Below are 16,368 nucleotides of genomic sequence, written 5' to 3' on the forward strand. Positions count from 1 at the left end.
ACAGAGGATGGTGCGACTCTTCTTCTTCTTCAGTAGCGCTACAGCCCTTCGTGAGCCTTGGCTTCTTCAACAATCTTCTCCACACTTCTCAGTTATTTGCTGCTCTTTTCCACCCCCAGACTCCCATACTGGTGATATCCATTATTACCTCGTCGATCCAACTTCTTCTAGGTCTCCCTTTTCGCCTAACTGAATGGATCACACCTTTCATCATTTGTTGTTGATATACATCAATGGGGACAGCTGAAAATGTGTGCCCCGGCCGGGACTCGAACCCGGGATCTCCTGCATACATGGCAGATGCTCTATCCATCTCAGCCACCGAGGGCACGGAGGATGGTGCGACTCTTCTTCTTCTTCAGTAGCGCTACAGCCCTTCGTGAGCCTTGGCTTCTTCAACAATCTTCTCCACACTTCTCAGTTATTTGCTGCTCTTTTCCACCCCCGGACTCCCATACTGGTGATATCCATTATTACCTCGTCGATCCGACTTCTTCTAGGTCTCCCTTTTCCCCTAACTGAATGGATCACACCTTTCATCATTTGTTGTTGATATACATCAATGGGGACAGCTGAAAATGTGTGCCCCGGCCGGGACTCGAGCCCAGGATCTCCTGCTTACATGGCAGACGCTCTATCCATCTCAGCCACCGAGAGCACAGAGGATGGTGCGACTCTTCTTCTTCTTCAGTAGCGCTACAGCCCTTCGTGAGCCTTGGCTTCTTCAACAATCTTCTCCACACTTCTCAGTTATTTGCTGCTCTTTTCCACCCCCGGACTCCCATACTGGTGATATCCATTATTACCTCGTCGATCCGACTTCTTCTAGGTCTCCCTTTTCCCCTAACTGAATGGATCACACCTTTCATCATTTGTTGTTGATATACATCAATGGGGACAGCTGAAAATGTGTGCCCCGGCCGGGACTCGAGCCCGGGATCTCCTGCTTACATGGCAGACGCTCTATCCATCTCAGCCACCGAGGGCACGGAGGATGGTGCGACTCTTCTTCTTCTTCAGTAGCGCTACAGCCCTTCGTGAGCCTTGGCTTCTTCAACAATCTTCTCCACACTTCTCAGTTATTTGCTGCTCTTTTCCACCCCCGGACTCCCATACTGGTGATATCCATTATTACCTCGTCGATCCGACTTCTTCTAGGTCTCCCTTTTCCCCTAACTGAATGGATCACACCTTTCATCATTTGTTGTTGATATACATCAATGGGGACAGCTGAAAATGTGTGCCCCGGCCGGGACTCGAGCCCAGGATCTCCTGCTTACATGGCAGACGCTCTATCCATCTCAGCCACCGAGAGCACAGAGGATGGTGCGACTCTTCTTCTTCTTCAGTAGCGCTACAGCCCTTCGTGAGCCTTGGCTTCTTCAACAATCTTCTCCACACTTCTCAGTTATTTGCTGCTCTTTTCCACCCCCGGACTCCCATACTGGTGATATCCATTATTACCTCGTCGATCCAACTTCTTCTAGGTCTCCCTTTTCGGCTAACTGAATGGATCACACCTTTCATCATTTTCTTTGGAGTTATATCCTCTGCCATTCTCTCCAAGGATCCTAGCCATCGTATTCGCTGTGATTTCACAAATTTTACCATGTCCATGCCTTGTATTAACTTTTGTAATTCGGCATTGTAGCGTATTCTCCAGCCTTCTTCCTCCCTTATTGGCCCATAGATTTTGCGTAGCATTTTCCGCTCAATGGTTCTTAGTGCATTTTTATCGTGTTCTGTCAACGTCCATACCTCTGACCCATATGTGATATCTGGGCATACTAGGGAATTATATATTAGCAGTTTAGTTTTTCTTGTAACAAGCCTATTTTTGAAAAGTTGCATATTTGTAAAGTAAACTCTGTTTCCTGCTTGTATTCTTTCCCTTATAGCCTTTCCAATACTGTTATCATTTGTTATTACGGCTCCCAAGTAGTTAAAAGAGGACACTCCTGTCAAGCATCTCCCATTGATGTTTAGATTTTTGGGGGTTCTTCTGGCCTCAGGTTGCGACATTTCCATATATTTTGTTTTGTTTTCATTTACTATGAGGCCAATTTTTAAGGCTTCTGTTTCCACTGCCCGGTATGTTTTTAGGAGTGTAATGGTATTTCTTCCTACTATAGCAATGTCATCAGCGTATGCACATATCTGGCTAGTTTTCATAAATATGATGCCTCTTTTGTTGATTTTATTTACTACACTATGCAGGGCTATGTTGAATAGGACAGTGGAGAGACTACCACCTTGCTTCACACCTTTATGAAAGTCAAAGCTTTCACTTGTTCTACTAAGGACCTTTACTTTTGCTCTTGTCTCTGTCATCCTCATTCTGATTAGTCTTATTATTTTAGCACATATACCAACTTCTTTCAATACTCTGCATAATTCTTGCCAATTTATGCTGTCAAAGGCTTGTTTGAAGTCGATGAATAGGAAATGCAGATCTATATAATGTTCATAGAACTTTTCCATCATTTGTCTTATCACAAATATTTGATCAGTTGTTCCTTTGTCTGGTCGAAAGCCACACTGATATTCCCCTAGTATGCCTTCTGCACACTTCTGTATCCTTTCGTTTAATATACTTGTGTATAAGCTGTCCTTAGGTGTGTTACACCTCTATAGTTTTCACATGCTGCTCTGTCCCCTTTCTTATAAATGGGGATTATTATTCCATTTTTCCAGTTATCTTGCACAGTTTCTGTCTCCCAAATATCTGATATTAATGTGTGCAGTTCCTTTATCACAGCCTGACCAACAGTTTTTATTAATTCAGCAATTATGCTGTCTTCCCCAGGGCTCGATTGTTTTTTGACTTGTGCACAGTCTGGGAGACCTCTTATAGTGTTGGCTTTCTTGCCTCATTGGTTTCATTGTCTACTTACAGCTCCACTCTTTCCTCCTGTGCGGCTGTCTCTTCATCTTCTAGGCTGGTGCTTAGTGTATCTTTGAAATACTCTGCCCATCTTCCCACTATCTGTTCTTCCTCATCATCTTCCAGTCTTTACTGGAACAGGCCATTGTTTTTGGTTGGAATCCATTCTTCGTTTTGCCTATGGCATGATAGAACTTTCTTATTTCACTCTGTTCCTTTAATTCTTCTAGTTATTGAAATTTCTTTTCATTCCACTCTCTTTTCTTTCTCTTTAGCTCTTCTCCTTAATTCTCTATATTGTTCCATTTTATTTCTGGTTTCTCTCTGTAGCTCTTTTGTTCTTGCCCTGTTCTTTGCCTTTGCTGCTAACCTGCAATCTTCATCAAACCATTCCTGGGTTCTTCTATTCCCTCTTATGCCTATTATTTCCTCTGCAGCATCCTTAATGGCTTTTTCAATGCTGTTCTATCTTTCATCTACTCCTACTGCTGTCTCTTGATTAGTCAACTTTCTGCTTAGTGTTACTTGGTATTTTTTTACTTCGAGATGTTCAGTTTGTCAGTATCCCATTTCATCATATTTGCTATTCTGTTGCCATTTGTTAGTGACAGTTTCTCTCTCAAGACTGATTTTATCACAAAGTGGTCTGAATCATAGTTTGGTCCTCGCAGCTCCGTACATCCGTAACTGACGTGGAGTGGCGGGCAATCACTAAAATATGGTCAATCTGACTGAGTACTCCATTGACTCCACACCTCCATAGTAAGTCTCTGTTGTCGTTGTTTTCTTCATGTAGTGAATATTTTCCAGAAACTCCAAAAGGATTTTAATTCTTCCCTATTTTTGCATTAAAATCTCCTATTACTAGCATCAGGTCATATTTAGGTACTGCACAGTATACTTTTCCCAAGTCTTCGTAGAATTATGTACTCTTTTTCCTCTGTTGGTGCATGTGCATTAACTGTTGATATATTCCTAAATTTCCTTCTTAGTCTGAGTGTGCACATCTCCCGTGAGACCCACATTCGCAACTGTCCACAACCTACATTCGTAGTGTCCCTAATAGATATTTGCCCGTTCACTGATTAGTCGCGCCAGACTAAGCTGACTAGTCCCGTAAGAGTTCGGGCAAAGCGTGCGCATTCGCACAGAAGAAGGAACACTACGAATGTAGGTTGTGGACAGTTGGGAAAGCGGGTCTCACGGGAGACGTGCAAGGGGTAAGTCCCTGCAGTCGCACTGTCCTCTGTGCCCTCGGTGGCTCAGATGGATAGAGCGTCCGCCATGTAAGCAGGAGATCCCGGGCTCGAGTCCGGGTCGGGACACACTGATGTACATCAACAACACCTGTCGGCAGCTAAGGGTTTCGATTTAATTATCATTGTCCAAAACGTTCTTAAAACAAATGGCCGTCAACTGTTGTCTGGTGACATGGCGCATTCTCATCCATAAAAATTCCAACATTGTTTGGGAACGTGAAGTCCAAGAATGTATATATGGTTCTCTGGCGAGACGTCTGATGTTACAGTGAAAACGCCACAATATTTCGTCAGCGCAACTGGCCGACATCTTCAGGTGCGACGAACACACTGCTAAGGCAGGTTTTTTTTTTCTTTATTGTTATTTGTATACCTGTACAAATCAGGCAGGCTTGCAGCGGCACACTATGCCGCTCTTCAGCCATAGTGTTCACAAAAGCATAAGAACGAAGAATGATAATGAACAAGTGACGGATAAAACAGAGAGGTCACAGAGACACAAAAAAAAAAACGGAGTCGTTCACACGTGACGATAACAACACTGAAAGGGAAAGGAAAGAAGAGAGGTCTCAAACGCCACAGTGGAAGAAAGGGTGAAGAGAAGAGATAAGGAAAAGGAGGACAAAGGAAGGATGAAGACTTACAAGCAGAGAAAGCGAAGAATTTGTTACATTTTTGAGCGACCGTCTCTGGACGTAGGTACTTAACATACTGCCAGAGTGGGAGAAAGGGAAGGAAAGAGGCGGAGGTGGGGGGAGGGGGGGAGCGAAGATGGGGGATGGGGAAGGACGTGGAAAAGGAAGGTATGCAGCCTGGAAAGGAAGGAGGGCCGCATTAGCTTGGGGTCCCGTGCTCGCTACGCACGTATCCACAAAAGAGTTGTGGACAGAACACTGATGACTCCGACGGCACAAGTGAACGGAGGAACGGGACGGCGGACACCAAAAACACTAAACGTCGTCACACACACGAGACACAGAAGGCGATGATCTCCGGCGCGCGAAAGTTCACTATGCGTGTGCAAGTCCGGGGACCTGCCAAGAGAGGAGGAGGAGGAAGGAGAGTGGGAGAGCAGGGATGCCACGGGCAGGGGAGAGAGGGGGGATGGAGGAAGGGGTAGAGGAAGCCCGGGGGAAGAGGGGTGGAGGGAGGGGATGGGGGAAAAGGAAAGAGAAGGGAAGAGAAGAGAAGGGAGGGAGGGTGCCTAAAGGAAAGGACACCAGAAGTGGGGGGTGGGGCAGGATCAAAGTTGATAGGAGGGGTAGATGGAGGGGACGAGGACATCATCAGGGAGGGGGAGCTGGCGGAAGCCACCTTGGGAGAGGGTAAGGAGGGTGGAGAGATGGAGACCGGGTGGGACGTGGGAATACAGGCGCGGCAGCGGGCGGGGGTGAGAGAGGATCGAGGAGATGAGCGGGTGAGGAGGATCGAGTTTACGGGAGGTGTACAGGATCCATATCCTTTCCAGGAAAAGGAGGAGGTGGGGGAAGGGGAGGAGATAGTACAGGATCCGCGTAGGGGAGGGGAGACGGATGCGATAGGCGAGGCGGAGAGCATGGCGTTCAAGGATTTGGAGGGATTTATAAAAGGTAGGGGGGGCGGAGATCCAAGCCGGATGGGCATAACAAAGGATAGGGCGGATGAGGGATTTATAGGTGTGGAGGACGGTGGAGGGGTCCAGACCCCACGTACGGCCGGAGAGGAGCTCGAGGAGACTGAGTCGGGAGTGTGCCTTGGCTTGGATTGTCCGGAGGTGGGGAGTCCAGGAGAGGCGACGGTCGAGGGTGACGCCAAGGTACTTAAGGGTGGGAGTGAGGGCGATGGGACGGCCATAGACGGTGAGATAGAAATCAAGGAGGCGGAAGGAAGGGGTGGTTTTGCCTACAATGATCGCCTGGGTTTTGGAGGGATTGACCTTGAGCAACCACTGGTTGCACCAAGCGGTGAACCGGTCAATATGGGATTGGAGAAGGTGTTGGGAGCGCTGCAGGGTGGGGGCAAGGGCAAGGAAAGTGGTGTCATCGGCAAACTGGAGAAGGTGGACGGGAGGTGACGGTTGCGGCATGTCTGCCGTGTACAAAAGGTACAGAAGGGGGGAGAGGGCGGAGCCTTGGGGCACACCGGCGGAGGGGAAAAAGGTCTAGGAATCTGTGTTATGGATGGTGACATAGGAAGGACGGCGGGAGAGAAAGGAGCCGATCAGACGGACGTAATTTATGGGAAGGGCGAAGGTTTGGAGCTTGAAGAGGAGTGCTAAGGCAGGACCAGAGCTCCCTATTTATGCCAGTCTTAGGCAGGGTGAAGGCCCCAAATTCGATGACCAATAGCGACGATATCAACCGATAGCTGGAAGGACAGCAACGCCACCTACAGGATGAAGAACCAAATACTTCGGCGCACCCGCGGAGGCTGCCGCTGTTACTCTGCGCTGCCATCGGGCGCCCCAGCGACCTCTGTCGGAAGCCACAAGCAAAAATACGCGTCCACGTAGGCGCCTCTATTATCCTCCCGTTGTCAACAGAATATTTATGTTGGTGGCCAATCGTCATCCGTCTTATGACCAATAGTACTCCTCTCTGCTCGAAGCGACTTTAATATGGCCACTGCTGGATCCCAAGCTGTACTAAGCTGAAAGCCCGTGTCTCTGTTTACAAGATTCGTTGAGCTACGTATTTCCACTGCTTCCTTAATTGCACTGCCCCAGTACGAACTAGTCGTTCAGTTCGTCAAGACTAGTGACTGGCGTATTGTGACGAGCCAGTTGCTCGGCCACCATTGACCAGACGTTTTCAGTTGGTGAGAGGTCTGGAGAATGTGCTGGCCAGGACAGCAGTCGAACTTTTTCTGTATCCAGAAAGGCCTGTACAAGACCTGAAACATGCGGTCGTGCATTATCCTGCTGAAATGTAGGGTTTCGCAGGGATAGAATGGAGGGTAGAGCCACGGGTCGTAACATATCTGAAATTTAACGTCCACTGTTCAAAGTGCCGTCAATGCGAACAAGAGGTGGCCGAGACGTGTAACCAATGGCACCCCATACCATCACGCCGGGTGATACGCCAGTATGGCGATGACGAAAACACGCTTCCAATGTGCTTTCACCGCGATGTCGCCAAACACGGATGCGACCATCACGATGCTGTAAACATAACTTGGATTCATCCGAAAAAATGACGTTTGGCCATTCGTGCACCCAGGTTCGTTGATGAGTACACCATCACAGGCGCTCCTGTCTGTGATGCAGCGTCAAGGGTAACCGCAGCCACGGTCTTCGAGATGATAGTCAGTGCTGCTGCAAATGTTGCCGAACTGTTCGTGCAGATGGTTGTTGTCTTGCAAACGTCCCCCATCTGTTGATTCAGGGATCGAGACGTGGCTGCACGATCCGTTACAGCCGTGCGGATAAGATGCCTTTCATCTCGACTGCTAGTGATACGAGGCCGTTGGGATCCAGCACGGCGTTCCGTATTACCCTCCTGAACCCACCGATTCCATATTCTGCTAACAGTCATTGGATCTCGACCAACGCGAGCAGCAATGTCGCGATACGATAAACCGCAATCGCGATTGGCTACAATCCGACCTTTATCAACGTCGGAAACCTGATGGTGCGCAGTTCTCCTCCTTAAACAAGGCATCACACGTTTCACCAGGCAACGCCGGTCAACTGCTGTTTGTGTATGAGAAATCGGTTGGAAACTTTCCTCATGTCAGCACGTTGTAGGTGTCGCCACCGTCGCCAACCTTGTGTGAATGCTCCGAAAAGCTAATCATTTGCCTATCACAGCATCTTCTTCCTGTCGGTTAAATTTCACGTCTGTAGCACGTCATCTTCGTGGTGTAGCAAGTTTAATGGCCAGTGGTGTAGAACAGTTTAATGAAGAGTTTAAACAAGAAAGCAAAAAGAAAGCAATAATCATCAGATCAGTGAAAAGAAGCCAACGGCCTTGCCGCAGTGGTAACACCGGTTCCCGTCAGATCACCGAGGATAAGAGCTGTCAGGCTGGGCTAGCACTTGCATGGGTGACCATCCGCTCTGCCGGGCGCTGTTGGCAAGCGGGGTGCACTCAGCCCTTGTGAGGCAAACTGAGGAGCTACTTGACTGAGAAGTGGCGGCTCCGGTATCGGAAACTGACGTACATCGGGTTACGCTTGTGGGCTGAGGATGACACGGCGGCCGGTCGGTACCGTTTGGTCTTCATGGCCTGTTCGGGAGGGGTGAAAAGAAAACATGACAAAGACAGATTAGAAGAAATGGATTCAACTTTAATAGCAACAACACTAGATACTTTCAAAGAAGTTTTAACAGGATTCCAGTCACCAAGTGTACATTTTAAAGATAAAACTGGAAAAATGGTTTTAAGCAATAAAGAGAACTGCCAGATTTCTAACTGAATACTTTGAAAATCTATTAAATTGTGAAGGGCCTAATGACAGATTACAATTTCAAAAACCACTACATGAAAATCCACCATTGGAACCACCTACAGTGGTTGCGTGCTTATGGATTATCGTCTCAGTTATGTGACTGGATTTGTGATTTCCTGTCAGAGAGCTCACTGTTCGAAGTAATTGACGGAAAATTATCGAGTAAAACAGAAGTGATTTCTGGCGTTCCCCAAGGTAGTATTATAGGCCCTCTGCTGTTCCTTATCTATATAAACGATTTGGGAGACAATCTGAGCAGCCGTCTTCGCCTGTTTGCAGATGACGCTGTCGTTTATCGACTTATAAAGTCATCAGAAGATCAAAGCAAACATCAAAACGATTTAGAAAAGATATCTGAATGGTGCTAAAATTGGCAGTTGATCCTAAATAACGAAAAGTGTGAAATCACATGAGTGCTAAAGGGAACTCGTTAAACTTCGGTTACACATTAAATCAGTCTAATCTAAAAGCCCTAAATTCAACTAAATGCCTAGGAATTACAATTACGAACAACTTAAATTGGAAGGAACACATAGAAAATGTTGTGGGGAAGGCTAACCAAAGACTGTGTTTTATTGGCAGGACACTTAGAAAATGTAACAGACCTACTGCCTACACTACGCTTGTCCGTCCTCTTTTAGAATACTGTTGTCGGTGTGGGATCCTTACCAGGTAGGACTGGCGGAGTACATCGAAAAAGTTCAAAGAAGGACAGCACGTTTTGTATTATCGTGAAATATGGGAGAGAGTGTCACAGAAATGATACAGGATTTGGGCTGGACATCATTAAAAGAAAGGCGTTTTTCGTTGAGACGGAATCTTCTCACGAAATTCCGACAGTCAAATTTCTCCTCCGAATGCGAAAATATTTTTTTGACACCGACCTATATAGGAAGGAACGATCACCAAGATAAAATAAGGGAAAGATATAGGTGTTCATTCTCTCCGCGCGCTATACGAGGTTAGAAAATAGAGAATTCTGAAAGTGGTTCTATGAAACCTCTGCCAGCCACTTAAATGTGATTTGCAGAGTATCCATGTAGATGTAGATGTACAGTAGAAGAAATAGAAAAGATTGTCAAAGCACTGAAGAATAATAAAGCACCAGGAGAGGATGGGATAGTAGCAGAAATGTGGAAACTAGCTGGCTTGTCCGCATGGCCGAAAATTCTCAAACTAATTAAACACATTTGGACAACAGTAATCATACCCAGATACTGGTAAGAAGCACTGATCCATTCTCTCCATAAAAGACGAGATAAAACAGACACCAACAACTACAGGGGTATATGCTTGGTACCAGTAACATACAAAATACTGTGTAAAGCACTTTTAAATAGAATAGAGGCACAAGCAGGACCTAATATAGCAGATTATCAAGGAGGATTTAGAAAAGGTAGATCATGTGCAGAACAGATTCTTAATTTAAAAACAATTTTGAGAGTGAGAGCTATACTAACTAAAAATACAGTAGTTACTTTCGTAGACTTCAAGAATGCCTATGACTCGGTTGACAGACAAACACTATTCCAGATACCTTATGAATCAGGGATAGATGAAAACACCAGAAGACTTGTTGAACAAACGCTCACAGATACAACATCAAGAATTAAGTTTCAAGGCGAAATTTCTGAATCATTCAAAATCAAAACAGGAGTTCAACAATGAGATGGACTGTCTCTAAGTCTCTTTAACTTGGTATTAGATAAAATAATAAAAACATGGGAAAGCACATTAAAAACAGAGGCACAAGGGGTATAAGCATGGGCCAAGGAAAGAACAAATTTGAAGTGAAATGTTTAGCCTTTGCAGATGGTATGGCATTAGTAACTGAAAACTGAACAGACACAATAGTTATGCTTGATCTGTTACACGAGATCGCTGGAAAGACTGGGCTAAAAATATCCCATGAAAAACCGAGTATATAGAACACAAACATAATACAGAAAAGTTTATGAAAACAAAGTATGGAAAAATTAAAAGAGCTGATAAATTCAAATACCTCAGTGAGTGGGTCCAAGCCAATGGACAGGGTAACACAACAAATAAAGAAGAATAAAAAAGTTAGAATTTGCATATAAATTAACACAAAACTACTAGAATAAGAAATCAATATCCATACAACCGAAGATTAGACATTATAATTCAGTTATTAGCACACAAGCATCATATGGTTCAGGGCGCCTAACACTGAATAAGAAAGGCGAATTAAGAGAACTAGAAAAAAGAGAGAGAAAAATACTAAGAAAAATTCTAGGTCCTGAGAAAAACAATGGAAATAGGTCGATTAAAAGGAGAAATGAAGATTTATACAAAAATGTAGAAAAGATCACAGACAAAATGAGGAAGAAATGGCTAAAATTTTATGGATATTTAAAAAGAATGAAAGAAACGCAGATTACAAAGAAAATTTTTAATTACGATAGTAAGCTGAAAAACTGTGGGATGGATAGAAGCAGTAAAGAAAGATGCCAACAAAATAGGTGTTACAGAAGAAATAATATATGACAGGAATCACTTCAGGCTACTGATAAAAAACCCAGACTATGAAGAAGATGAGCCAAAACCTCGACCCAAGAGAGTGTGGACAGATGAGCAGAGACGAACAGTTGGAGAGAAAATGAAGAAGTACTGGGAAGAAAGGAAGAAAAAATAACACCACAAGTCTTAAGTTGTATGCAGTCCATAGCTGGTCAAGTTTACAAATAAAAGAAAACATAGAATATGATAGTAAGCTTTCTCGGCATAGAGGTCTGCCAGTTCAGTTTCTTCAGCATCTGCGTGACGCTCTCCTATGGGTCAAACCAGTGACCATTCGCGCTGCCCTTCTCTATATACATTCAATATCCCCTGTTAGTCCTATTTGGTATGGGTCCTATATCTTGAGCAATATTCTAGGATGGGTTCGAAGACTGATTCATAAGCAGTCTCCTTCGTAGACTGACTGCATTTCCCTAGTATTCTACAAACCAACCGAAGTCTTCCACTTGGTTTACTCACAACAGAACCTACATGATCGTTCATTTCATACCGCTGCATAGCGATAGATCCAGTTATTTGTATGACATGACTTATCTAAGCTGTAATTCATTGATATTACAGTTATTAGTTATTACGTTTTTTTCATTTTGTGAAGTGTACCATTTTACAGACCTGAACATTTGAAGTAAATTGCCAATGTTGCTTTGAGGTGTTATCAAGACCTGCGTGAATATTTGTACATTTTCCTTGAGACAGTTCATCAGTACAGATAACTAAATCATCTGAGAGAAGTCTGAGTTTATTAATAACATTATCATTTTATTAATAATATTATTAATATTGTCTACGATGTCATTAATATAAACACATCACCTCGGATCCGGGAGTTTCGGAACCTGTACAGAAAATTGGAATAGGTATCAACATAAACATTATTTCCGCCCTTTTTATTGGTCATGAAGACCACACATTGCATGTTGGAACACCATATGGGGGACCTTCAGAGCTGTTGGTCCAGATTGCTGTACACACCGGTACCTCTAATACCCAGTAGCACGTCCTCTTGCATTGATGCATGCCTGTATTAGTCGTGCCGTACTATCTAGCAGTTCATCAATGCATTGTTGGTCCGCATTGTCCCACACCTCAACGGCGATTCGGCGTAGATCCCTCAGAGTGGTTGGTGGGTCACGTAGTCTATAAACAGTCCTTTTCAATCTATCACAGGCATGTTCTATAGGGTTCATCTCTGGAGAACATGCTGGCCACTCTAGACGAGCGATGTCGTTATCCTGAAGGCAGTCATTCACAAGATGTGTAAGATGGGGGCGCGAATTGTCGTCCATGAAGAAGAATGCTTCGCCAATATGTCGCTTTGGTTCACTCCGAGACGCCTGGACACTTCCCTTGTTGAGAGCCCTTCCTTGCACACAGTCACAATACGGACGCGATCGAACCGCGGTATTGACCGTCTAAAGTGCGCGTCATTTATGACGGCGGTCGAGTTTAGGTTCGTTCTGCGCATCTGACGTCACAAAACACAGTCAGCCAATGAACAGAGAATGACGTTGCCAGAGCTCGACTGCAGTGCAGAGCACGGACGAGTGTCTTCAGTTTTAGAAACGTTCAGTCATAAATAAAGTAATTGAACAAATGCAATGTCTCGATAGCAGACTTTCGTTTATAGAAAGTTTGGAGAAAACATTCTTTATACCAATCGCTTCATATTCTATTAATTAATTAAACCAAACAAGCAATAAGCCTCCCAATTCAGGCGATAGCAAGGAACGGTGTATGCATCATTCTCACTAACCGCTTTTTCGCAATAAAGAACAGCGGTAATTGTTATTTTCTATTGTACTTCGACGAAACGTGAGTAATTCATAATCATACCAACAGAGTTTGTCGGTATTTTACGTGATATTTTAAAGTCCTCCGGGAGATGTATTGAATGACGAGCTGCGTTAGCGTAATGGTTAAAGTATAGCCGGCACGGTAGCTCAGCGTGTTTGGTCAGAGGGTTTGGCTACCCTCTGTAATAAAAAACTGAGTGAACGGAAGAACGAACAACCTGAATGAGTGTCATCGGACGTCCGCTACGAACAAAGTCAACCAACAATATAGAACAAAATGAGATTAAAAAAAAAAGTGTATGGCTGCTAAGCAAAAGGTTCTGAGCGCAAACCTTGATCAGTGCTTTTACCTCTGCAAACTCCTCAAAATTTCGTGCAATGGTTTACTACATCTAATGCTGCACAATAGCTGCGTTGAACATCGAAACAAAATTAAGTCATTTATGGGGGGAGGGGGGGGAGTATCAGTCAAGAAGATGTGTAAAAATCAATTTTTGGGCCAAATAGTTTTTGTGAAATCGAATGATAAAGTGTGTCAAAGCAGTCGAAACACCATGTGTCTGCACAGGCGAGCAGTGCAATGATGACAAAATCGCTCACATCGTGGAATGCGGGGAGCACGTCTGTGTAGCAGCGAAAGGGTTAATGCGGCCATGGTGGGTTTACTTCTTAAACTGCGCGCTGCCCCCTAAACGTAAGTTTGTGAACTATTCTATGGCGCTGCTTCTCTTGGCGCGTACAACTGGCAACGCAGCAATCTCCTGCATCTGGGCGGGCATGCGCCAACCGCCAAGATAAAAGAATTCAACTATGGGCATGGTTGAACTACTGAGAACATGGGCCATGTATCTTCTTCCTGGTGGAATGACTGGAACTGATCGCCTGTCGGACCCCGTCCGTCTAATAGGTGCTGCTCATGCATGGTTGTTTACATCATTGGGCAGGTTTAGTGACATCTCTGAACAGTGTAAGGGACTGTGTCTGTGATACAATATCTGCAGTCAATGTCTATCTTCATTAGTTCTTGGAAGTGGGTTGATGCAAACCTTTTTTTGATGCGTATATAACAAGAATGGGAAGGGATCCAACACATGGCACACCCGTGGTTGCTTCCACGTCAGCTGTCTATGACTGTGCTTCCAAGACAACTTGCTGGGTCCTACCCATCATAAAGTCCTCAATCCAGTCACAAATTTCGCTTGATACGCCATATGAGAATAAGTGTTGATATGGTACTGAGTGAAATGATTTTCTACCTGTTTGCCTTGATCCATGGTTTTCAGTAAGCAGTTTGAGAATAGTGTGATATGGGTTTCACGTGATCGATGAGTTATGAATCCACGCTATCTAACATGGATGAAGTCATTTATTCAAAATATCCCGTTGCCTTTGAGCTCAGAATATATTCAAAGTTTCTACAAAAAAATCCACGCCAAGGATATTGGACGGTAATTTTGTGGATCTCTTCTGCCACCCTTGTGAACGTGTTTGACCTGTGTTTTTTTCCGATTTCTGGGCACTGTTTTTTGTTTAAGAATCTACGGTACATTAGGTACAATTAAAAGAACGGCTAACTCAGTATGAATATGATAGTGATTCCATGGAGTCCTTGAATCTTGTTCAGTATCAACGATTTCAGCTGTTTCTCAGCGCCACTGACGCTAATACTTACTTCATCCATCTTTTCAACAATACTAGGATTAAATTAAGGCAATGTTCCTGTTATTCTTAGTAAAGGAACATCTGAAAACAGGGTGAATGATTTCTGCTTCACTTTTTAACTTTCGATTTAAGTTCCACTCACATCCATGAGTGCCACTAACAGCCTTTACAGACGACTTTAATTTCTTTGGGCTTTTGAAAGATCATTCGATAATATTCTGTTACGGTAGTCTTTGAAGGATTCACGAATTACTCTCGTGGCAGACAAATACGTTTCATTCAGCATCTGTCTGTCTGTAGCCCTACGCTTTGTTTCAGACCTATTGAGCACTAATCTTCGTTTCTTTAGACATTGCTTAACATTGACTGTGAACCATAGAGGGCCCTTCCCATCATGAACTGTTCTCATGGGTACTACATATGTACTCACTGCATAACCAACTATTCACTTGTACCATAGTTCCTCTAAAAGCTCCTGTCATGAGCTCACATTTTCTCGCTGAGATATACAAGGTGTCCCACTCAAGCCTCACTGATTTCAAGGGTTCAGGAGAGAAAAAACATGGTAGATACGACAATGAAAAATGCATCACATCGTAGAGCATCTCAAAGAATTTATATTCCCACGTCAGAAGTGCCAAGTATCGTCGCCAGAGTGCAGCATGGTCGCATGAAGTAAAAATGGCGACCCCACAGCAGTGTGCGCAAGCAGTAGTAGGATTTGCAGAAATAAAATCGCTGATTACTTTGCAAAGAAATTATCTTTGTGTGTGTACGAATGTGATCCACCGAATGTGAAAACAATTAAGGAATGGTATAGGAAGTTTCTGGCTACTGGAACTGCTCTGAAACATTCTGGCGGTGCATGTTACGGAGTTTCAGAAGAGACAGTGTAGGAGATCAGGCAAACGTTTCTCAGTAGCCCACGTAAGTCAAATCGTCAAGCAGCCAGGCAACTTGATGTACCTCGATCAACATTTGCATCATGTAGTTCACCAGTGTCTTCGTATGTGTGTTTACAAAGTGCAAACTCTGCAAGATCTACCACTGAACCACGCCGACAACAATTTGCTGTGGATATGCTGCAGCGTATTCTTATAGATGCCAGCTTCCTGGAAAGATGTTTATTCTCAGATGAGGCAACCTTTCATCTATCAGAAAATGTTAATAGGCATAATGTTCGGATTTGGGTTTCGCAAAATCCGTACGTGTGAGCATGTTCGTGCTAGCCCTAAACTAAGTGTCTGGTGCAGGCTAATACACAACAGGACTGTTGGACCATTCTTCTTTGCAGAACAAACAGTGAATGGATCAGTGTATCTGGACATGATGGAGCAGTTTCTGTACCTTCAGATACAAGACTTGCAAGCCAACATCATTTTTCAACAAGATGGAGCTCCACAAGTTCCTGGATAGGAAATTTCCCAATCATTGGATCGGATGCGGAGAACCTGCTGCCTGGCCACCACGTTCACCCGACATTACGCCGCTTGATTTCTTCATGTCGGGATTTGTGAAGGACCACGTGTATGCGACCAAAGTGGATGATATTTCTACGTTGCGACATCGTATCACTAATGCGACTGCAATAATAACAGAGGAAATTTTGGAAAGAACTTGGCAAGAAATTGAATATAGACTCGATTTTCTTCGTGTTACAAACGGTTGACATGTAGAGGTGTATTGATGATAAATAAATAAATTCTTTGAGATGCTCTACAGTGTGGTGCATTTTTCTTTGTCGTAACTACTGTGGTTTTTTTTTTTCCTGATTCTATGAAATCAGGGAGGTTTGAGTGAG

This window comes from Schistocerca piceifrons, chromosome 11 (assembly GCF_021461385.2).
Source record: "Schistocerca piceifrons isolate TAMUIC-IGC-003096 chromosome 11, iqSchPice1.1, whole genome shotgun sequence".
Classification (NCBI taxonomy): domain Eukaryota; kingdom Metazoa; phylum Arthropoda; class Insecta; order Orthoptera; family Acrididae; genus Schistocerca; species Schistocerca piceifrons.